Source organism: Trachypithecus francoisi, unplaced genomic scaffold, assembly GCF_009764315.1.
Source record: "Trachypithecus francoisi isolate TF-2019V2 unplaced genomic scaffold, Tfra_2.0 Lachesis_group2, whole genome shotgun sequence".
NCBI lineage: Eukaryota > Metazoa > Chordata > Mammalia > Primates > Cercopithecidae > Trachypithecus > Trachypithecus francoisi.
This window is the reverse complement of record NW_022681465.1, coordinates 35,145,981-35,170,830: the sequence shown is the minus strand read 5'-3', so window position 1 is coordinate 35,170,830 and position 24,850 is coordinate 35,145,981.

The following is a 24,850-nucleotide window of genomic DNA, read 5'->3' as shown; positions in this document are numbered from 1 at the left end:
AGGTTGTGACAACATCATTTCCAAAGTAGAAACTCTGGTAATATCTTTGTTCTGAGAAATTATTAGAACCTCTAGTTCAATTTTGAATAAGAACAGTGAGAAAGGACATCCTAGCTTGTTCCAAACTTAGGAGAAAAATATTTAGTCTTTCATCAAATTTAATATATGCTTAATATATAATTTTATTGGTGTCTTTTAATAGGTTAAGGAAGTTATATTTTGTCCTTATTTTACTGAAAGTTATTCATAAATTATGAAATATCTTTTCTATACCTATTGAGATGATCCTATGTTTCTTCTTTAGTCTATTGACGTGGTGAATTACATTGATTGATACAGATGTTGAACCAGCTTTGCATTCCCAAGCTAAGCTCTACTTGGTAATGACATACTGTTGCTTTTATATGTTGCTGGATTCAATTTGCCAAACACTTTTTGATGATTTTTCTATCTATGCTTATGAAGAACGTTGGTCTATAGTTTGCTTTTCTTTAAATGCTTGCTTCTGGTTAATGTAATAGGGTTATATTCATCCCTGAAAATGAGTACAGAAGTATTCCCTCCCCTTGGATTTTCTGAAATAATCTGGATAATTGGCAATATTTATCCTATGAAGCCATTTGAACCAGAAGGATTTTTGTTGAAAGTTATTTAATTATAAATTTATTGTTAATAGATACAGGAAAACTCAAGCTATTTATTTCTATTTGATCAGTTTTGTAGTTGGTGTCTTACAGAAATTTGTATATTTAATGTAAATTTTAAATGTGGGCACAAGGCAGTTTATAATATTCCCTTTTTAATGTTTGTAAATATTGATAATTTATGTTATTTAAAAAAATCACTTTGATGGTCAATCTGACTACATGTTATATATTTTATTGAATTTTAAAAATCACCTGTTCTTGTTTATATTAATTTTCTCTTTTGGTTTTTGAATATTTCATTTGTTTATGTTTCTGTTTTTACTTTTGGGTCCATTCATATTTCTTTGATAATTTTACTTGTGAGAGCTTGGATCATTGATTTGGAACTTATTTTGTAAAGGATATAATAAATGAATTCACGTGGAGAATATGTTCTCTCTCTAGTGATTTAACTTTATCCAATAAAATATACGTTGCTTTGTTCATTTTCATTCAAGTCAAAATATTTTTTAATTTTACTTGACATTTCCTATGTAACCTTGGAGTTATTTAGAGGCTTTGTGTTTAATTTCCAAATACTAGGGGATCATCCAGATATTTTTCTGTTATTGATTCGCAGTTTAATTCCATTATTATCCCAAAACATACTGTCCATGTTTTCACTTGCTAACATTTTGTTGGAGTGTTTAATAATACATAATATGGTCTACTGAGACCAATGTTCCACGTGCACTTGAAAATAATTTGTATTTTTCTGTTAAGTAAGACGTATCACAAATGTCAATTAGGTTAAGTTTTTTCATATGTTGTACAGGTTTTCTATACCATTGTAATTTTCTATTTTATTGATTACTGAGAGAGGAATATTGAAGTCTCCAATAATTGTCGTGAATTTGTCTGTTTCTTCCTTCAATTCTTTAGATTTCTTTCAATTATTTTGAAGCTCTATTGTGAGGTGCATACAAATGTAGAATTGTCATGTCTATTTGGTAATCATATTTTTTACTATGCAATGCATAGTAAATTCTGGTAGTTTTTCTTCTGAAGTCTGTTTTAACATAGGCACATCATCTTTCTTTTGATTAGTGTTTGCATATCATAACTTTTATAAATCTTTTTGCATTTTAATTGATACTTTACTTATGATAATTATAGACTTACATGCAATTGTAAGGAATAATACAGAGAAAGCTCATGTACATTTTATCCAGTTTCTCAGTGTTAACGTTTTGAAAAAACCTAGTACAGTATCACAACATATATACTGACATTGATACTATACAATGATATTATTTAGATTTCCATGGTTGTACTTCTATTTATTTGTATGTGTATGTATTCAATTCTACTTGGCATTATACATGTAGGTCTTGTATTCACCACATTCAAGATACAGGACAGTTTCTTCACCACAAAGATATTTTGGCTTGCAATTTGTAACTATGTATATCACCTTATCACTGCCTAACCTTTGTCCCTGACTTTAGACAATAGCTAATCTGTTCTCAATTTACAAAAGTTTATCATATGTAATATGTTAAATAAGTAGAGTTTCACAGTATAAATGCTTTAGAAATTGTTTTTTATTCAACATAATTTTCTGGAGATGCATTTAAACTGATAATTTACAACAAGTTTATTGCTTTATATTTCTGAGTAGTCCTCAGTGATGTGGATATACAGTTTGTATAGTCATTTGCCTGTTTAAGGGCATCTGTGCTGTTTTTTGTTGTAACCTATTATAAATAAAGTTGCTATGAGCATTTTTGTAGAGGTTATTGTGTGAACATAGATTTTCATTTTTCTGGAGAAAATATCAAGGAATGCAACTGCTGGGTTTTATGGTAGTTGCGTGTTGAGTGTTATAAGAAATGATCTAACTATATTTCAAAATGGTTGTTCATTTTACCTTCTTATTAATAATCTATTAATTATCCATTTTTCTGCATTTTTATCAGCATTTGATATTGTCATTATTTTGTTATTTTAACCATTCTGATATGTATGTAATTATCACATTGTGGTTTTAAATTGTATTTCTCTGATGTCTAATAATATTGAATATCTATTTAGGTAATTTTTGTTATCATACCCTCTCTGGTAAAATGTCTGTTCATATGTTTTTGCCTATTTTTAATTAGATTGTTTTGTTACTGTTGAGTGTTGAGAGTTCTTTATATGGTCTAAATAATAGTTCTTTGCCAGATATGCAGACTGGAAATATTTTCTCCCTATTTGTAGCTTTTATTTTTATCCTCTTAACTTAGACTTTCACAAAACATAAGTTATTCATTTTGATGAGGTCCAATATAGTAATATTTCATTTTATGAATCATCTTATTGTTATTGAATGTAAGAACTCCTGCTGATAGGGTTTGGCTGCGCCCCCACCCAAATTTCATCTTGAATTGTAGTCCCCATAATCCCCATGTGTTGTGGGAGGTAATTGAGTCATGGGAGCAGTTGCCACCATGCTGTTGTCGTGATAGTGAGTTCTCAGGAGATTTGATGGTTTTATAAGGTGCTGGTCCTCCTTTTGCTTATTCGTCTCCTTCCTGCCACCAAGTGAAGACGGATATGTTTGCTTCCCCTTCCACCATGATTGTAAGTTTCCTGAGGCCGTCCTAGCAATGCTGAACTGTGAGTCAACTAAACCTCTTCCCTTTATAAATTACCCAGTCTTGCATATGTCTTTATCAGCAGCATGAGAATGGACTAATACACCTGCCTGTCTCTAGAACTGCACATTTTTCTCCTGACTTTTTTTGTGTGTGGCGATTCCTCAAGGATCTAGAACCAGAAATAACATTTGACCCAGCGATTTCATTACTGAGTACATACCCAAAGTAATATAAATCATTCTGTTATAAGAATACATGCACACATATGTTTACTGCAGCACCATTCACAATAGCTAAGACTTGAAACCAATCCAAATGCCTATCAATGATAGACTAGATAAAGAAAATGTGATACATATACAGCATGGAATACTATGTAGCCATAAAAAGGAAGAGATCGTGTTCTTTGCAGGGACATGAGTGAAGCTGGAAGCCATCATCCTCAATAAACTAAAATCGTAACAGAAAACAAAACACCACATGTTCTCACTCATAAGTGGGAGTTGAACAATGAGAACACATGGACACAGGGAGGAGAACAACACACATCAGGGCCTATCAGGGTGGAGCAAGGGGAGGGAGAGCATCAGGACAAATAGCTAATGCATGAGGGGCTTAAAGCCTAGGTGATGGGTTGCTAGGTCCAGAAAACCACCATGGCACACACACACACACACACATATATATATATATATATGTGACAAACATGCACCTTCTGCACATGTATCCCAGAACTTAAAGTAAACAAATTAAAAAATATATAAAAGTAAAAGAGTAAGTCATTTCTAGATTACCTATAATACCTAATGCATGTAAATATCTGTTACTTTTTTATTTGTATTTTTACTGTTGTGTTGCTATTATCGTTTTCTAAATATTTTTGATTCATGGTTGGTTGAATCATGGATGCTGAATCTGTGGATTTGAAAGGTCAACTGTATTGGTGAAAATTGTTTCATGTAATTTATTCATTATGGAGACATTTTAACTATTCACTTTGATGTAAAATTTAGCCTTTTTCTATCAAGCACTGTGTTCAGATTTGATGGAAATTTTATTAAATGTATAAATCAAATTGGGAAGAATCAATATTCATATTATGTTGAGTCTTCTAAAACATAAATTTGGTATGTCTCCATTTATTTAGAACTTCTTGAATTTTATTAAAATCAGCATTATGTCATTCAACATACAGATTTTAGCATACTCTATTAAGCTTATAAGTAAGAATTTCATTTTCTTTGAATTGATTGCAAATGATGTTTTTAAATTGATATGTAACTCACATGAAATTAAATTTAGTCTTTTAAAGCATGTAATTCATTTGTTTTTGGTATATTCACAAAGTTGTATAACCATACAATTTTCTTACAGAACATTCTTATTACTCCAAAAATAAACCCCACTTTTATTAGCAGTCACTCTCCAACTCCCCTAACCCTAAACACTTGGCAAACTCTAAATTATTTTCTCTATATAGATTTGTCTATTCTAGATATTTCATACAAATGAACTATACAATGTCGACTTATGTTCCTGGCTTAGTTAACTTAGCATAATGATTTCTAGGTTTATTCCATTTGTAACATATTTGTAGTTCAAATATTTTTATGGCTGAATTCCACTTCGTGGATATACCATGATTTGTTTATTTATTCATCAGTTTATGGACATTTAAATTGTTTTCCATTTTTAGCTTTTTGTTAATAATGCTAACATTTATGTATAAGTTTTTGTGTTGAAAATATATGTTCAGAGATCTTGGGTTATATACCTAAGAGTAGAATCACTGGATCATTTAATAACTCTATACTTAATCACTTAAGGGACTTTGAGACTGTTTTCCAAAGAGACTGCACTGTTTTACATTCCCAACAGCAATGTTTCAGGGTTCTACTTATTCCTTATTCTTGCCTACGGTTGTTATTTTCTGTACTTTTTATTCTAGCCATCCTAGTGGGTGTAAAGTATAATCTCCTTGTGGTTTTAATGTTCATTTCCCTGATTACTAATAATGTTGATTTTTTTCATGTCCTTGTGGGGCATATCTTCTTTGCAGTATGTCTATTTAAAAAGCTTTGCCCACTATATTATTGAATATTTTGTCCTTTATTGTTGAGTTGAAATTTGTTGTATATTCTAGATAAGGTCCCTTAACAAATATACAATCTGAAAACATTCTTCCATTCTGTGGGCAGTCTTTTCATTTTGTTGGTAGTGAGTGTCCTTTGAAGCAAAAACATTTTCAGTTTTGATAAAGTAAAACAGTCTATATTCATTTGGTTGCTTGTGACTTAGGTGTCATAACCAAGAGACCTTATCAAATTCAATGTCAGGAAGATTACACCCATGATAGATTTCGATACAATTCGGGTTAAATTTTGTATAAGGTTTGAGGTAGTGGTTTTTTAAAAAAAATTTATATGAGGTAGGAGCCCAAGTGTATCTATCTATAGATAGAGATATCTGCATTTTTTCCAACACCATTTGTTGAAAAGACTATTTTTTCCTCAGTTGAATTGTCTTGACACCATTGTGAAAAGTTAAGATAAATGTATAGGATTATTTTGGTATTAACACTTCTATTCCATTGATCTACATGTCTGTCTATATACTAGTATCACTGCCTTGATTTGATTGCTGTTGCTTTTTTATAACTTTTGAAGTCAGGAAGTGTGAATTGTATAAATTTGATTTTTTTTCTTGTCAAGAGTGTTTGGCCTGTTCTGATTCCCTTGTCTTTCCATAAGAATGTTAAGATCACCTTGTCAATTTCTGCCAGAACCCAGCTGACATTTTGATAGGAATTACTTGGAATCTGCAGAACAATTTGGGGAGTATTGCCATCTAAACAATATTTGAGTGTTCTAATACATGAACACAGAAAGGACAGACTTGATTCCCTATGATTTCATCTCTTCCTCAAGCAATCGGCAGCAAGCACCTACTACCTGACCACCCCCACGCCTTCCCACAAACTGCCTTTGAAAACCTCCTAACCTATGAGCTTTGGAGGTGATGATTTGAGTACAACCATGTCGTTGCCAGCCTCCTGTCTATTAAACTCTTTACTTCAATGCTATGGTCTTTATGCAGCAGACAGAAAGAATCCCTCAGGTCATTAAAACATGAGGTATTTTTCTGGGTAGTGACTTCTCTACTCACAAAGCTAGCTTAGAGTTCTTTTTTATGTTACTCAACTTTTAGATTCAGGCAATACATGTGCAGATTTGTTATATGGAGTTATGTTCTTTCGATGCCTAGTTGGTATAGAGTTTTTATTATGAAGGGATGTTGGACTTTATTGAAGCTTTTTCTGCATCTATTGCATCTATTGAGATAATCATAAGATTTTTATATTTTATTCTACAGAATAACTTCTGCCCATTCTTAAGGTGGCAATTACAGGGACATTGAGCTCTACACAATCTGAATCAGCCCTGCATAATAGTCTAGATGAAAACACAATAATATAAAACCTTTCAGGTAATTTTACATGGCAGAGTACTATGGATGACCAAATTTGTAAAAGGTACAGTAGATGAGGAAATGGAACATCTTATTTTTAGTCCTGATTCTTCTATGAATTAACTGTGACCATGGGCAAGGCGTTTATCATTTCTGTGCTTTGTCTTTCTTTCTTTTTTTTTTTTTTTGAGGCGGAGTCTTGCTCTGTCGCCCAGGCTGGAGTGCAGTGGCCGGATCTCAGCTCACTGCAAGCTCCGCCTCCCGGGTTTATGCCATTCTCCTGCCTCAGCCTCCCGAGTAGCTGGGACTACAGGCGCCCGCCACCTCGCCCGGCTAGTTTTTGTATTTTTAGTAGAGACGGGGTTTCACCGTGTTAGCCAGGATGGTCTCGATCTCCTGACCTCGTGATCCGCCCGTCTCGGCCTCCCAAAGTGCTGGGATTACAGGCTTGAGCCACCGCGCCCGGCACTTTGTCTTTCTTAAATAAGAATTGATAAGATAGATTAACTGATATCTAAGCTCCTTCCAGCTTTAACAAAATCATTTATTACAATTTCCTTATATTTTCTATTCTTTAAGATAGTTTACATAAATTGGAAAAATATGCCCATGTTCACAGTGCGTCCATCTTTCCAAATTATTACCTACAAATAACATAGGTATCTCTCTATAGTCTTATCCCCAGAATCTGTTGGCATACCTTAGTTGTACATTTGTTTTTTAATAACTCTTTAATAGTTGCTAGGAACCAAATTTATGGTAGTTTCAAATTAGTTATTTCCCAAAACTTAGGTGCAATTAGGGTATCTAAGATCCTTGTGAGTAGTGGTATGGGTTATCTCATATATTCAGATAACACAGGCCAAATATTTTTTCTCTCAATTTTTTGAGATTTTGCCTGTCCGTTGGACTCCCTAAGATTACTTAATTTAAGGTCTCAATTTTACCACGTAGAATATTGTAATAGATCTTTAGCTCAATTTGTGACTTAATAACTTAAAGATGGTATGGACATCAGCATGATACACTTTTAAATCTAAGTCTTCACAAAACACAGTTTTTTTCTTTTTCAGGAGTAAATGTCTAATGTGTATGGAAATGGCATATTTGTTAATATAATTTTTATGTTACAAGGAATAAACATTTTATTCTTTCCCATTGCTATAATTCTTAAATTAAACTTTATTTTTAATTATTATTTGTTCATAACATTTGTACATGTTTATGGGAAATGTGAAGCTTTGATGTAAGCATACAATGTGTAATAATCAAAATAGGGTAATTGAGGTATCCACCCCCTCACATGTCATCATGTCTTTGTGTTAGGGACATTCTAATTCCACTCTTTTGGTTATTTTAAAACATACAATAAATTATTGATAACTATAGTCAACCTGTTGTGCTTCCAAATACAATATATTATTCATTCTATCTAACTATATTTTTGTACCTGTTAACTATCCCACCTTTATCTCTTTTTTGGCACTTCTCCTCTCAGTCTCTGGTAACCATCATTCTACACTCTATCTCCATGAATTCAATTTCTTCCACATGTGATATTTGTCTTTCTATGCCTGGCTTTTTTCACCTAACGTAACATCCTCCGCTTCCGTTTATGTTGTTGCAAATCACAAAATTTCACTCTTTTTACAGCTGAATAAGAATGCAGACAGCTCTTGATTTCAGCAGGCTCAAGTTCAGAGTTCCACCTGTTTGCGAATATCTCAACTCTGAGAGGGAAATTATAACTTCATGATGTTTTCTTCTCTTCTGTAGGAGAATGACAGTGACTGCATTAAATTACATTAAACCAAATAGACACACTGCATATAAATGTTCAAATACTTGCCATAGGGTAGAATTGTATATTAAGAACTGTTACTAAATAAATAAAAGCACTCCATTGTGTGTATGAACCACATTTTCTTTATCAATTCATTCATTGGTGGGTGCTTACATTGCTTTCGCGTCTTGGTTATTTTCAATAGTGCTGTAATAAATATTGGAATGCAGATTTCTTTTCTTTTCTTTTGGATATATACCTGGAAGTGAGATTCCTGGATTGTATGTTAGTTCTGTTTTTAGTTTTTGAGAAACTTCCCTACTGTTCTCCATAATGATTGTACTAACATACATTTCCACAAACAGTGTACGTGAGTTTCTCTTTCTCCATATCCTCACCAGCATTCATTATTGCTCTTTTGGTTAAAACACATTTTAACTAGGGTGAAATGTTACCTCATTGTAGTTTTGATTTGCATTAGTCTGATGACTAGCTATGTTGAACGTATTTGCATACAACTGTTGTCTATTTGTATGTTTTCTTTTGTAAAGTGTCTATTCATATTTTTTTGCCCATTTTTTAATCTGATTATTTGTGGGATTTTTTCTATTTAGTTGTTTGAGTTCCTTACATATTTTGATTATTAATTCCTTGTTAGAAGGGTAGTTTGCAAATATTTTCTCCCATGCTATGGTTGTGTCTTCACTTTGTTTATTGTTTTCTTTGCTGTGCAGAAGCTTTTTAGCTTGATGTGATTCCATTTGTTCATTTTTGATTTGGTTGCCTATGCTTTTGAGGTCTTACTCAAGAAATCTTTGCCCAGCATAATATCCTGGAGTATTTCCCCAATATTTTCTTCTAATAGTTTCATAGTTTTAGAATGAAGTTTTTAATTCATTTGTTTTGATTTCTCTTTGTGGCAAGAGATAGGGGTCTAGTTTCATACTCTCCTTAACATTTCTTGTAAAACAACTCTGATGTTGACAAAAATCTCTCAGATTTTTTGCAAAATGTCTTTATTTCTTTATGTTTAAAGGATAACTTTTCTAAATGCAATATTATAGTTTTAAAATTGGAGTGTTTTTAAAAATTATTATTTCCTATAGTACTTTGAATATATCATCCTGCTTTCTCTTGACCTGCAAAGTTTCTGCTGAGAAGTCTGCTGCCAAACATATTGTAGCCCCATTATGTGTTATTTGCTCTGTTTCTCTTGTTTGTTTTAGGATCCTTTTCTAAAAAAACCTTTGAACTTTGAGAGTTTGATTGTTATATGCCTTGGAGAAGTCTTCTTGGGATTGCATCTACTTTTTCTTCTATGACCTTCTTGTACCTGGATACTCAAATCTTTCACTAGGTTTGGAAAATTCTATGTTGTTAGTTAGTTTTGAATAAACTTTATATTCTGATTTCTTTCTCTGTATCCTCTTTAAGTCCAGTAACTCTGAGGTTTACCATTTTAAGTCTGTTTTCTAGATATTGTAGTCATAAATCATTCTTTTTAAATTTTTCTCCTCTAACAGTGCATTTTCATATCACCTGTCTTCAAGCTCACTACATCTTTTGCATGCTTGATGAATTCTGCTATGGAGAGACTCTGATACATTTTTCAGTTTGTCAATTGAATTTTTCAGCTCCAGAATTTTTGCTTGATTTTTATTATTTCAATATCTTTGTTAAATTTCTCTGACAGAATTCTGAATTCCTACTCTGTGTTATCTTAAAGTTTGTTGAGTTTCCTCAAGACAGCTATTATGAATTATCTGTCTGAAAGTTTACATATCTACATTACTGAGACTGATCATTTCTGCCCTATTTAGTTTGTTTTGTGAGATCATGTTTTCCTGAATAACATGTGAACACTCATGAATGTCTGGGCATTGTAGATTTAGGTATATATACTGATCTCTGCAGTTTAGAATGTTTGTACTCACCTTTCTTGAGAAGGCTGTCCGCATAGTCAAAGAGAATTGGGTGTTGTGATCTAAGTCTGTGGTCACTGCAGCTGTATTAAACATCACTGCACTTTTAAACTCCTCTGTGTAATTTTTCATCTCCTTCTATGGATGAATTTTGGGGCAGAACCAAGAGGTGTTTTTGTGATATTTCAAAAGATTAACAAATAATTACATGGTGTCTAGATCTTAATAGTCAAATCCAATCTAATATCTGATATTTTATATTGTATTTTATTTAATCTTCCTCAGTAAATTTTGTTTTGTAAATAGGAATTGTCATTTATTATAAGTTACAACCTTTAAAATGTTTGCAACTTTTGTTACTTCCCGAGGAAAAGATTGTAGTAGAGAAATAAGCATTACAGTGAAGAGGCATGTGATAGAAGTTTTGGAGCACAGTGGTAATGCTTGAAGGGATGTAAACCCTGTTCTCTGTGATTCCTGCTAGGTTAAATGTGTATTATCTGTGTCATCTTCAATAATAACTTAAAGAATCTTTACTTTATATTTCGCATTTGTATTTTGGAGATATAATATATCTCCAAATTATATTTAATTATATATATATATATTTAATTATAAAGTCTTAACTAGAATATAACAAATCATCATAAGTAAAGCATTGAAAATAACAAATGGCACTTAGTAAACACTAAATAAGTATTATTTTTGTCATGATTACTAATATTAATTGAGTTTGAGTATAGACTCTGCAAAGCATTTTGTTTTCCCTTTAAAATTCAATTCGTGTAAAAATGTGAGCTAAAATGATAATTACACGTATTTTCATAGGGAAACTGAAGAATTGGATGTCACATACTTTGCAGGCAACCATCAAATTTTATGTAAATTATATTTATTTCAATGTAAATCTGCTTTAACTTAATACTATATCTGCTAATTTTCTTATACCATGCACTTTGCATACTGCTAAGAAGCATCATCTGAATAAATTTAAAAAATCCATAATTGGAATGCTGTATTTTATTAAATATATGGGCAGTACAGCCAAAGACTTGTAGGGGCTTAATTCAGTCATTTGCCTACCAGTTTGTAATATCTGTGTAAACTGTGACAGATAGAATAAGAATAATTTAAAACATAGAACCACAGTCTCAAGATGCATAGTTTAATTTGTTTCTTTAAGCTTTCAAGTTGATAAGGAAAATAATCTTTCATCAAGGACATAAATCCAAGGTGAAGACAGAGAAAGATAGCTGTTCTAAAAGCATTCTTATTTTAGACTACAAGGGTAGTATTATAAGGTTGGTCTCCTCAAAATATTCCCAATATAAAAAGAGAAATGTGACTAAATAAGGTTCCTGTGATGATGCTGATATTATTCATACTGATATTATTCATTCTCTCTCTGTCACACACACATGTACTTTTTTTTTTTTTTTAAAAAAAAAAAAAACAACACTCATCCAATTCTTTCTCTTTCACCAGTAAGATTTTTCTCTATGGGCCTAGAAAATCTGTTCATGTCACTACTACTATGAAGTCATGGATGTCAAGCTATTTTGTGTTTTCTGGATGGGCCCAATATCTGCATTGCTTATGGAACCAAGCTTCTTTCATTAAAATGGCCAGATACTCCCAGGGCACAGTCTCCATCATTACTCATTGTTGCTACAAATTTCCAATTTGTAGAGTTTTAGCATCTTTAAAGATACTACTAGTTATAATATGTCCCAATTAAACTTGTGCAACTCTTTGATAGATTGCCTAAGTCAGATTTACAAGGACTAACAGAAAAGGAGTTCTCATGGAGACACCCATGCCTGCATTGTTGGCTGATTATTAAGGTACTTCTAGTATTTGCACCTGAACATTTCAACCAATATTCATTTCCCTCTTGGCGGACTGATTTCTTAAACAAAGATATATTTAAATATTATAAAAGTAGTAAAAAAAGATATATCTTCTTTCTCAGTCCATTAGCTCAGATTGGTCACCGTGGCTTAATGGTTAATGACAATGTTGTATAGTTTGTGACATCTGGAGTAACATATTCCTTCTCTGATATAGATAAAATGTCTCTTTTTGTCCTGGTAATGTCATCTCCTATGAACTATTGCAGTGATGTATTGCTTTGGTATATAAAAATCAGTGCCATGTATCTGATATCACCATAGACTATTTTAAAATCAGGTTTCTATTCTCTTTATCTGTATCCTGCTCAACATGATGTAATGTTTTGACTTGCAGTCAATTTATAAGCATCTAAAATCTGACACTTGAAATGTTCAAAGCAACCACATTAATGGAGATTTTTGTATGAACACAAATACATTAATACAGCAAGGAAGCAGAGTTTGAGCCAGTTTGTTGCACAAAAGACATTTTCCTGAAAACAAATGGGGTGTTAAGTTCAGCTGCCATCATAGTGACAGTACAAACAACTAAAAGACAGAATTATTGCCAAGAGTTTCACTTTGCTTGATAATGATTGAAAGAAAATACATTGTGATATCATGTGGAAATGTAGGTTTTTAGAATTTCTATTTTTCTAAGAGAAACAGCTATATAAAGAGAATTGCACTCATTTCTCAGTTGTATTTATTTTAAAAGGTAGAAAAATAAATTGTAATAATTTTAAATTCATTCTTATTTCATTTTATTCATAAGTCAACTTGGAGAAAATTCTGGAGATCCAAAAGTCAAATATTTGCACGCTTTTTATTTTTTAGCCACACAACTAAAGAAAGGCTTAAAAAATTCACTTTTCTGGCCATATGCTATTTTGTTCTTTATTCAGCCTCTTGAGAAGAGATGGGATGTCAAAAAATGTACAATGATTGAGCAAAATGCATTAGAGTAGTAGTTTTTCCTGGATTTCTTCTGAACATGGTGTTCAATGTATAAAAGCCTGTCTATACAGCATTCTTTTCTTTGACCATATGTTTTAAAATACAATGATTTTCATTTGTTTCTTGCCATTGCTGTTTTAACATGGAATATTTCTAAATTTTGTCACAGTATTTTGTCTCAATATTTAATTCTATTTAATCAAAGCTATTGTACCTAGAGTACTTAGAAAAACATTAGTGTGTACAGGCTTTAAGCCAAGTGAAGGAATATTGTTCAGGCTTTTTGTTGGTCCATGGTTTGGAGACTATAGTATTAGAGACTTGCAAAGGTTAAGGTATATTTCAGGTAAAACAAAGTAACTTTATTTAAAATTCGGAAGGTAAATCTGGAATAAATAGCCTTTTCCCTGTATCCAATATAAAACAAATGAATATAAACATATATGTAGTTATATAGTTATAGATAACATAACACATAACACACAACATTTTTGTACATTTGTACATACCACTTCACCGAGTGTAAATTTCCTGTCTTATATTGTTAAGCACATTATTTTTTTTTAGATGCATGCTAAGGGTTATTTGTAAAACAGTTTCTTTCTAAGGAATTTACAGAGTAATTGAAGCTAGCTTTATAACTAAAATAAATCACAATGTTCAGTTTCCCAGATGCATGAGATAATATATTTTAATAGATAATTGTCCTGAGAATCTTCCAAAATCAAATTATTTGACATAAAGAGTTAGTTCTTTTTCTTATGTACAATGTAACCCACAAGACATTATCCAAAATACAGCCCTTCCATAGTTTCTTGCTTTTTCTACCTCCTGTTTCATTATCTAGGTGAAAGCTTTTCAAATTTGAAGGCAAAGCTGACTTATTTAAAATTTGAACAATTACATATAAATGCCCTGAAGTCACCCACCAAGAGCAATCAATAGCTTACGATAGCTGTTCAGGATACTAGTGGAGAGAATGAACTCTGTATTCAAATATGTGTGGGAAAGTTGGGGGAGGTGTTAAATAGTTCTTTTTCTTTCCTGTATGAATTGCTACTACCATGTCAATCAGTCTTTTCTGAATTTCTAATCTACAAGTGTTGACTACAGCATCTTTTATTACCCCCACAGAATACCTATAAACATACTGAAAATGTCCATCAATGTTCTTGTCAGTTCTGTGGTTACTAGTAATGCAAAGAATCTTTCTTGTTATATGTTGAGGAAAAATTTATTGCTACCTAATGACAGAACTCAAATATTTTATCAACCACATTAGGTGCTTAGATAAAGTTTCATTACATCTCCCCTACTCTGTGGTTACCTACCAGGGCCTTATGCTCAATATCCTGAGAGATAGATAGAGTGCATTTAATCCATCCATGAGTCAGGAACATTTATAGTTCTGTGTTTTTGTTAGCTGCAATATTGCAACTCAGCTAAGTACACGTGTTTAGGCAATTTCAGTAAATATAAATTTTCAACACATATAGCATCTGGTATTTAGGCATCAACAGATGTCTCCAGTACAGATGCTTTCATGAATTTGGCTACTGTTCCATTGTAGATTATAAATCATGGTTCCATCCAAAGGCCCTTGAGCTAAAACAAGATTGATATAAAGCTTTCTTATCAATTAGGTAAGACTTTAATGGTATATATGTGTAAGTGTATGTGTGTGTATATGTATACATATAAATGTATACATACATTAAATATGTATGATTTGTTAATTTGTCCTTTATAACCCTTTGACTATAATCAAAATGGTATGATAAAGCTAGCTAGTTAAATGGAGATTATACACATACACACATATATACATATTATACATAAGTATATGTATTATATTATTATATACATACACACATGCACCCATATATATATATGTCATCTGTACCTGGCCCAGGTCAGTTATTTAAGTGACCTGCATGTTTTTGTAAGTGCTTAAGGACAGTGACTATGTCTTCATTATTACATTAGGTTCAACTAAGGTCTATCTCTTGAGTCTCGGCTCAATACGTGTGGCATTTTCATTCTAAAATTACTGTCTCTCAATTCATTCTTCAACTATTGTTTTATGTTGCACCAGTCTACAATGGTGATCTCACTAAAGCCTGCTACTACCTCAGATGATAAAGTACACACCAGTGAGAGTCATAATACTTGTTCACATGTTATACTTGAATGACATGCTACTCTCTTCTCATTGCTCATACCACTGACAAAGTCCATTAAGAAGGAACTGACAGAATATTGTCCTAAGAGGTTGATTGTTTGTTTTAGTTAGTAGAAATTGTTGTGTTTTCATCAGCAAAGAATTTTAACATGAATATGTGGTTGTGATGATAATGAGCATATTAAAAGGCAGAAATGGAAAATTGGCATCTAACTAAGTAGATTGGCTCTAACATTAAGTATATCAGGTTGCCCAATATTGCACATCTATGGCTGAGAAGGAGTTAATTTACCAACAGAATAGACTAGAAAGACACTCGTGAAAGTTGGCCTCACAAATGAAAACCAATGTCTTGTTACTTCCCAACATATCTCTGTGTCCACGATCTTCACATCCAATGGTAAAACAAGGAACTTCACACATGGTGCCACACACCACACACAGAGGAACACTTTTATCCCTTATTACCTCAAATACATAATCTTTTCTGCATTACAGGCAGCGAGTCATTTTTTCTGAGAAGAAAAAACGTTTCTAGAAGAATTGGGGAGACTGGAAACTTAACTCTCAGATGTCAGATATTCTGTGTTAGAACTTCCTCTCTCTGTATTAGAAAGGATATTCTCCTACTTTGTGGATCACAGTTCTTAAGCAGCTATTTTGAATGGCTTTTTGTGCATATTTTATGACCTAGATGCAAATCTGTCGGGCAAAGATGCAACATGAGAAAGTGAATTTTGAAAAACTCACTCTTCTTAACTACTGTTGAGATACCCTATATAGGTAGGTATGTAAGTATAATTGGTCCTCATTACCCATTTTAAAAAGGTGATTATCCTGCTATCTATTTGTCTTCTGTTTTTCTAGACATAGATATACATACTGCTTGTGCTGTACCTGTTGGGAAAAATGCATGGCTGGTCCTCAGATGATACTTTAAAGAGATGTGGGGTCAAGGATATTTTTTCCCCAGAGGAAGAGTAAAATCCAAGGAGAGCACTGGTTCTGGAGTCAGAACACCCAATTCTACTGTTTACTTAATGCACACCTTGGATTGTTTTAATTTTAATAGAGGATAATATTAATAATACTTTTCATGGAACTGTAACAGTCAAATGAGGATATACAAATAAATGCCCCATAAATTTCCAAGTAAAATATAAGGGACAGTAATAATTACTTAGCTGACACCTTAACATCTGAGACTTTAGATTTTTTATAGTACTTGATCCATACCTACCCAAGATTCTTGCTATACCAAACTGAATTCAGACTGTGCCCCTTTAATGAGCATATTACATAGATCTGCCTACTGTTTAAGAAATTCATTCTTCAGTTAGGTAAATCCCTAGCGCACCAAGTAAATTAATTGGTGCTAAGAAAATACTGGCTTCTTGTTTTATCCTCAGCAAAACGTAAGAGTGAAAATAAAGATAAGAATAAAAAAAAAAATCACGACGTCAGGGTGCCTGCCCCATGCCAACAATGTTACATATCTATTATCGCTAATCCTCAAAAACACTCTAACAGTTAAGTTTTATATCTTCGTCCAAAGACATGTCAAATATAATTTCTAGAGCAGAGCACAAGATCTGATTTGTCATTCACTAATACCTGTCTAAGAACTTTCTGCTAAATAATTGTCTCTGTAGTTCGGGAGACAAAATGAGCTAATTTTCTAAATATTATTGAAGAAGGTTTACATAAAGTGGCTGTTATTAGAAGGATTATCTCGTGGCACAGTGCTTAATGATGCTCAGTTTAGATAACACAAAGATCTGAGATAACACTCACACTGTGTCCCGATATGCAAATCATAGAGATTATTTGTAGCAATTATTTGAATATTTTTTGAAGACAACAAATGCCATCCTATGATAGCAGTAAAATTAACGTTAGCTTTGCCTACTGTGCTAATAATATTAATAAATATTTCTTGCTTATATCATGTCTAAGGCAGTTCAAAAGGCCCTTTTCTTGTAGCTATGCCATCTGGAACACATGCCTTAGTAGAGAAAACTAGGAATAGAAGATTCATGATAGTATTTAGTTGCATTGGCCCTGAAGTGACACTTTACATACATACTGTACTCTAATTGGTAAATTTATTTCCTATAAGGTGTGAGCTTACAATGTGAACCTGATATGTATGTAGAGTAGAGATGAAAGTACATAAGTTATAGGTAATGGGGGGCCGGTTTTTCACTGTATTACTCTGTTCTCATGCTGCTATGAAGACATACCCAAGACTGGATAATTTATAAAGAAAAGAGGTTTAACTGACTCACAGTTCCGCATGACTAGGGAAGCCTTAGGAAACTTAAAATGAGGGTGGAAGTCACTTCTTTACAGGTTGGCAGGAGAGAGAATGAGTGCCCAGTGAAGGGGGAAGCCCTTATAAAAAACTAGCAGATCTTGTGAAAACCAACTCACTATTATCAGAACAGGATGGGGGAAACTGCCTCTATGATTCAATTATCTTCACCTGGTCCCTCCCACGACACTTGAGGATTATGGGAATTACAATTCAAGATTAGATTTGAGTGGAGACACAGCCACATCCTATTGCTGTCAGAGAAACAAGCTACAAAATATATACAACAAGAGAGCACAATGAAGCCTAGAATAAACCCTATGGGGCTAGACGACAGCTGGAGATATCCGATAGAACCCTTGTCTTTTAAAATACGCAATATACAGAGAAGTAGAACCAAAAAAAGGTGTGTATAGATACTGACTGGAATACTTAGTTATGTTTGTTACCTCTATCCTCTGATATGATCTAAAAGTTGTAACATTCCAGTAGCAACAAGCATATCTAGGGCTCAGATTTTGATTTCTAAAGATAATTTCCAATAAAAGAAACCATTACTTTTTGGAGAATTATTTGTTCTAGGGTACATACAAGACATCTTGTAGGGCCACAAAGTAAAGCAGGTCTAAAAAAAAAAAAGGAGGAAAAGAAAAGGATGGGGTTATATCTGGGGATGTATCAAAAGGAGACAGAAATCAACCTGAAAGAACTCTCAAAGGCCAGAAATGAAGCAAGTTGAAGAACAAAATGAATAATCTATTTTATTATACTCCTAAGTATAAGATATCTATCCAATGTTCCTACCAGTATATATAAATAAATAAATAAGGGACAACTGTGTCTTATAGAAGAACCTTAATTAATAAGGGTGGAAATAAACAGGTAAATTGAAAATAAATAGGTAAATTGAAAACAGGTAATTAGAAAACGATGATAAAATATTTGTAGACCAAATCTGTTGATAAATGTTAAAATCAGTGGATGAAACTTTAAGAAGTGGAAATCCACATAGGCTCAAAATATCTCTCCACAATGTGTGTGGTATTTTATATATAACCACAGAACTTTGATATTCCCTTATCTAGTAGATAGAGCTTAGTTCTCCCCACCCTAAGTGGAGGCTGGACTTTAGGACTTAGTTATAATGAATGGTATATTAGAAGGAAAACATACTTTACAATGAAGAAAACTGAGATACACTACCTTTATCAGATGATCATGTTAACAATACTAGGAATAAGTCATACTGACATTGTGTACCCTTGAAAGGATGCAATGAAATGGGAGCATCATCTTCATAGTATTCTTCCTTATATCTATAATCTGTCTATTTATAAATAAATATTAGACAAATACAAACTGAGGCACATTTCCCAATATACCCCACGTCATCATCTTATCCCTGATCTTTAACTTCTCCAGAATACTTTCTCTAGAAATGAGCACTTTCGCTAGAAACAAGCACTTTAATCTCTCTTGTCAAAAAGATCTGTCATATTTACTTTATATATGAAATATCTGTGTTGCTGAAACTAATGGTATCGTTTTTTATATAAATCTATTAAGACTGATCTAACTTGCAATGTGGGACATGATGTTCAGTGTTTTTGCTTTCCCCATCCTGATCCCCACTACAGGGCAATGTTGAAGTTTTAAATTCTAGGTTCTGATCCTTTTCTAAATATTTACTGAATTCCATATTAATTGATAAAAATTCCAAGATTCCTTCAACTAGATTTTTTTTGACTTGTGGAACAGTTTAAAAGGGTAAATTGAAAGTCTAAATATTATTTACAAACATGTATTACACTGTTAAAAGCACGTCAAAGAAAAAAATGAATGTGTTTTTCAATGCAAATAAAATGTTTATAGTCTCAAGTTGAATATTATTTATGTTTATATGCTTTTATATTACTGGTAGGCTCAATATAAGACAATTATTTTGGATTTATTATACATAATTATTCTTAGCTATATTATTATATATGGATACTAAATTTCTTCAAGATATCTATATAATAAAGAATTAAACTAGCCAATGGACAACTAGTAAAAAGTAGAAGTCTTCAAGAAGGGACAACACAATTCTAGAATCCTGTAATACTTGAACATGAAAATGATAAGAATAATAATAATCTAGAGCTGTAGTGCCACTACCATACCCACATGCTTTATGTGGCTATGTATAAATTTAAATATAATTTGCAGTTCAGTTCCTTTATTACACTAGTCACACTTAAATTGCTAAAGAGCCACATATGGCTAGTAACCATCATATTAGAGAGCACAGGCATAGAACATTTTCATTACTGCAGAAACTTTTATTAGTCTCATTTAGATAAAAATGATGTTAATTTAAAATGATAACATTTTGCTTTTATTAAACATTTCCAAATGTATAATATAGAAAAGACCTATAGAAATGTAACTCATTCTCTCAACATACCTGAGGAAAAGAACATTTTCCTTACTGTGAGAATTAAAAGCAAATAGAAAACAAGATTTAAAGGTGTATTTCAATCTGGACAGCAGGTCACTGCCCAAGTTCACTGAGCATTAAGTACCCTTGAAATCTTATAATGACTGACCTTACATTGTAGTCCTGAATTTCCAAAGAGGTCTTTGATAATGGTTGTGATGATTGATTTATGTGTTACCTGGACTGGGCTAAAGAATAAACAGATAACTGGTAAAACATTATTTCTGGGTGTGTTGAGAGTGTTTCCGGAAGAGATCAGCATTGAATTGGTAAACTGAAGAAAGATGATCATCTTCACCAATGTCAATGGCCATCCAATCTGTTTAAGATCAGAATCGAATGATAAAGTGAAGAGAGGGAGACTTTACTCTTTTCGTTGAGACATTCACTTTCTCTTGCCCTCAGACATCAGCACTCCTGGTTTTCAGGCCTACAGACTCTGGCCTGGACTTATATCATTGACCTCTACTCCTCCCTGACAATTCTAGGGTATTTGGACTTGAACGGAATTACAGTAATGGCTTTCCCAGTTCTCAAGCTTGCTGGCAGCAGATCATGGGACTTCTTTGCCTCAAGTGCACAACCCAACTCCTATAACACTATGATAAAGATAAATTTATCTCTTTCTCTGTTTCTTTTTCACACACACACACACACGCACACACACGTGTGTGTGTATCCTATTGTTTTTGCTTCTTTGAATAGCTCTAATACAAATTTTTGTCCAAGAGTGTTCAAAAGAAATAGAATTTTAAGGATGATTTTTATAAGTTGATTCTGAGATTTTGAGGTTTCAGAAATTGTCTCCTTAGTCTGATTAGATTTGAAGATGGGATTGACTATTTCCAGTAGAAAAGAGGGCAGTGACGTTCTATGGCCTGAATAGGGAAATGGAAATCTGCACTTGATATTCCTTATCAACCACTTATAGAAGCAAGAAGCTAAGTGACTTTGTATATAACATTTTTGAACATTTATTTTAAACTAAGGCCTATAATGATGTTCATTGCTTGCTCCCACTATTGCTGTACAAAGTGGTGAAAGAAAAGGAGGCATTCAAGGAATAGAATTCCCAGCTCCAAGCTCTATTTCTTCTAACTGTAAGGTTAGAATAGCCAAAAATAAAATGCAGAAACTCATCCTGTGATTGGCTGAATTACAACACAAGTTGTATTCCCAGCCTCTTTGAGTTTCTACTATTAAAATTAGGGCATTGATTGAGGAAAAAATTGAATTGCATAAGTTGAAAGAGGGTGTGGAGAAAGACCTTGAACCCCTAAATTATTTTTACTTTTGACATGGACAGGGTCTTGATCTGTCACCCAGACCTATCCTAACAGATAGGAAGGAAGGGAAATCTTCCCATGGGTAGGACTTTGGGCAGTGCACCTGGTTTTGAACTTTGCTTGAAAGGAGAAATGGCCAGATGTGTGATTATACCAACCAATTCACGAGTTCTCACCAGTGGTTTGGCTGGATGGTCAGGGATTTAGAAGAAACATGATTAGAAAATTGGTGACGAAAGTATTGGGGAAGGATATTTGAGGATAGAGAACTCTCTGAATGGGAAAAATTGAGACAATATTTATATTTCATGTGAATGCTCACCAAAAAGTGACTTCAGTAGAGAATTTTAATAATCAAGTGGATAGCAGGAACCAGTTTATAGATGGTACTCAGCTTCTCTCCACAGCCACCCCTGTCATTGCCCAATGGGCTCATTTAAAATAAAAGGTCTCAGTAACAGGGATGAAGGGTAAGCAACATAGATTTCCATTCAACAAGGCTGACCTGGCTATGACCACCACTGAATCCTCAATCTGCTAGCAGGAGAGATTAACACTGGGTCCCCCTTTGGCATCATTCTCCAGGATGATCAGTCAGCTATCTTATGACAGGTTGATTACATTGGACCATTTCCATTATGGGAGAAACAGCGTTTTGTCCTTTCTGCAATAAACAATTTGGATATAAATTGCCTTCCTTACCTGAAATGCTTCTGCCAAAACTACTATTTGTAGACTTACAAAATGCCTTATGCACCACCATGGTTTTCTATATGGCAGAGTTTTGGATCAAGGAACTTTACAGCAAAGGATGTATGACAATGGGCCCATACTAACAGAATTCACTGATCTTACCATGTTTTCTGCCATCCTGATGCAGCTGTTTTGATAGAACAGTGAAATGGCCTTTTAAAATCTCAGTTCCAGCTTGGTGGCAATATCTTGAAGGGCTGGAACAAAGTTCTCCAGAAGGCTCTATATATTCTGAATAACCATTAATATATAGTGCTGCTTCTACCAGAACCAAGATTCATGGGTACAAGAATCAAGTGATGAAAATGGGAGTGGCACCACTCACTATTATCACTGGAAACATTTTTGCTTCTTATTTCTGCAAACCTTATACTCTGCTGGCCTAGAGGTCTTAGTTTTAGAGAAAGAAAGAATTCCATCGAAAACCACAACAGTGGTTCATACTTGTAATCCCAGCACTTTGGATGACCAAGGAGTGAGGATTGCTTGAGCTCAGCACTTTGGAACAAGCCTGGGCAACATAGTGAGACCTCATCTATAAAAAAAGAAAATAAAAATAAAAAAATAGTCGGGCAAGGTGGTGTGTACCTGCAATTCCAGCTACTCAGGAAGTTGATGGGGGAGCATCACTTGAGCCCAGGAGGCCAAGGTTTCAGTGAGCTGTGTATGGACTACTGCCCTCCAGTCTGGGCAACAGAGTGATATCCTGTCTCAATAAAATAAAATAAAATAAAATAAAATAAAATAAAATAAAATAAAAAGACAATGATTCAGTTGAATTGGAAGTCAAGACTGCCACCAGGCCACTATGGACTTCTTATGCCTCTGAGTCAACAGACCAAGAAGAGAGCTACTGTTCTGGGTTGGGTGATTGATTTTAACTACCACAGGGGAATTGGATGACTATTTCACAATGGAGTTAGTAAGGAAGGGTACGTCTAGAATACAGACGATCACCTAGGGTGTCTCTTAATTTTACCATGCCCTATGATTAAAGTCAATGAGAAATTATAACAACCCAATGTAGGAAAAACTAGGAATGACCCAGATTATTCAGGATTTAGGGTTTGGGTCACCCTGCCAGGTAAAGAAGCATGACTAGCTAAGGTACTTGTTACTAGCAAAGAGAATACAGAATCTGTAGCAGAAGAAGGTAGTTATAAATGTCACATGACTTGTTAATTGTTATGAGCATTTTATGCTTATTTTATTATACATTCATTTGTGGGTATATATATATATATATTTATTAGGAAAGTGACATTGTTTTCTTCTCTTATTCTCTTATGTAACTTAAGATGTATTGACTTTGTCCTGGCGTGGTGGCTCACGTCTGTAATCCCAGCACTTTGGCAGGCTGAGGCAGGAGGATCACCTGAGGTCAGGAGTTTGAGACCAGCCTGGCCAACATGGTGAAACCCCATCTCTACTAAAAATACACACACACACACACACACACACACACACACACACACAAAAACACACACACAAATACAGGCGTGGTGGCAGGTGCCTATAATCCCAGCTACTCAGGAGGCTGAGGCAGGAGAATCACTTTAACCTGGGAGGCGAAGGTTGCAGTAAGTTGAGATCATGCCATTGTACTCCAGCCTGGGCAACAAGAGTGAAAACCTGTCTCAAAAAAAAAAAAAAAACTTTGGGAGGCCGAGACGGGCGGATCACGAGGTCAGGAGATCGAGACCATACTGGCTAACACGGTGAAACCCCATCTCTACTAAAAATACAAAAACTAGCCGGGCGAAGTGGCGGGCGCCTGTAGTCCCAGCTACTCGGGAGGCTGAGGCAGGAGAATGGCGTGAACCCGGGAGGCGGAGCTTGCAGTGAGCTGAGATCTGGCCACTGCACTCCAGTCCGGGCGACAGAGCGAGACTCCGCCTCAAAAAAAAAAAAAAAAAAAAAAAAAAAAAAAAAAAAAAATTAACTTTCTATCAGTAGTTAAGTCATGTTAAGTTTATATGCCAATATTTAAGGTATGGAATATCAGGAGAAGGGTTAACATTATTTCAAGACTTTTGAAGAAGAGTTAACATCAAAGACTCTTTTTTTGGGAAGACATTAGTACATTTTTGGTCATATGAGTGATAGTTGTATCATATTAGGTCGAATTATGACTTTGTTATTGTAGTTATTTGGAGGTTAAGTAGGGTTTAAGTAGATGCATATGGGCACCAAGTTAAAAAGGGGTGAGCTTCTGATGGTTAGTTTTATGTGTCAGCTTGACTAGGCTAAGGGATGCCCAAATAGCCTGTATTTTTTAGTGTGCCTGTGAGGAAGTTTCCAAAAGAGATTAGCATTTGAACTGGTAAATTGTGTAAAGAAGGTTGCTCTCATCAATGTGAATGGGCATCATCCAATCTGTTGAGGGTCAGCATAGAACAAAATAAAGGAAGGCCAAATTTTCTCTCTCTGAGCTGGGACATATATCTTCTCTTGCCATTGGACATTGTCACTCCTGGTTCTTAAGCCTTCAATCTCAAACCTGGACTTCCACTGTCACACACCTACCCTGAACCCTAGTTATCAGG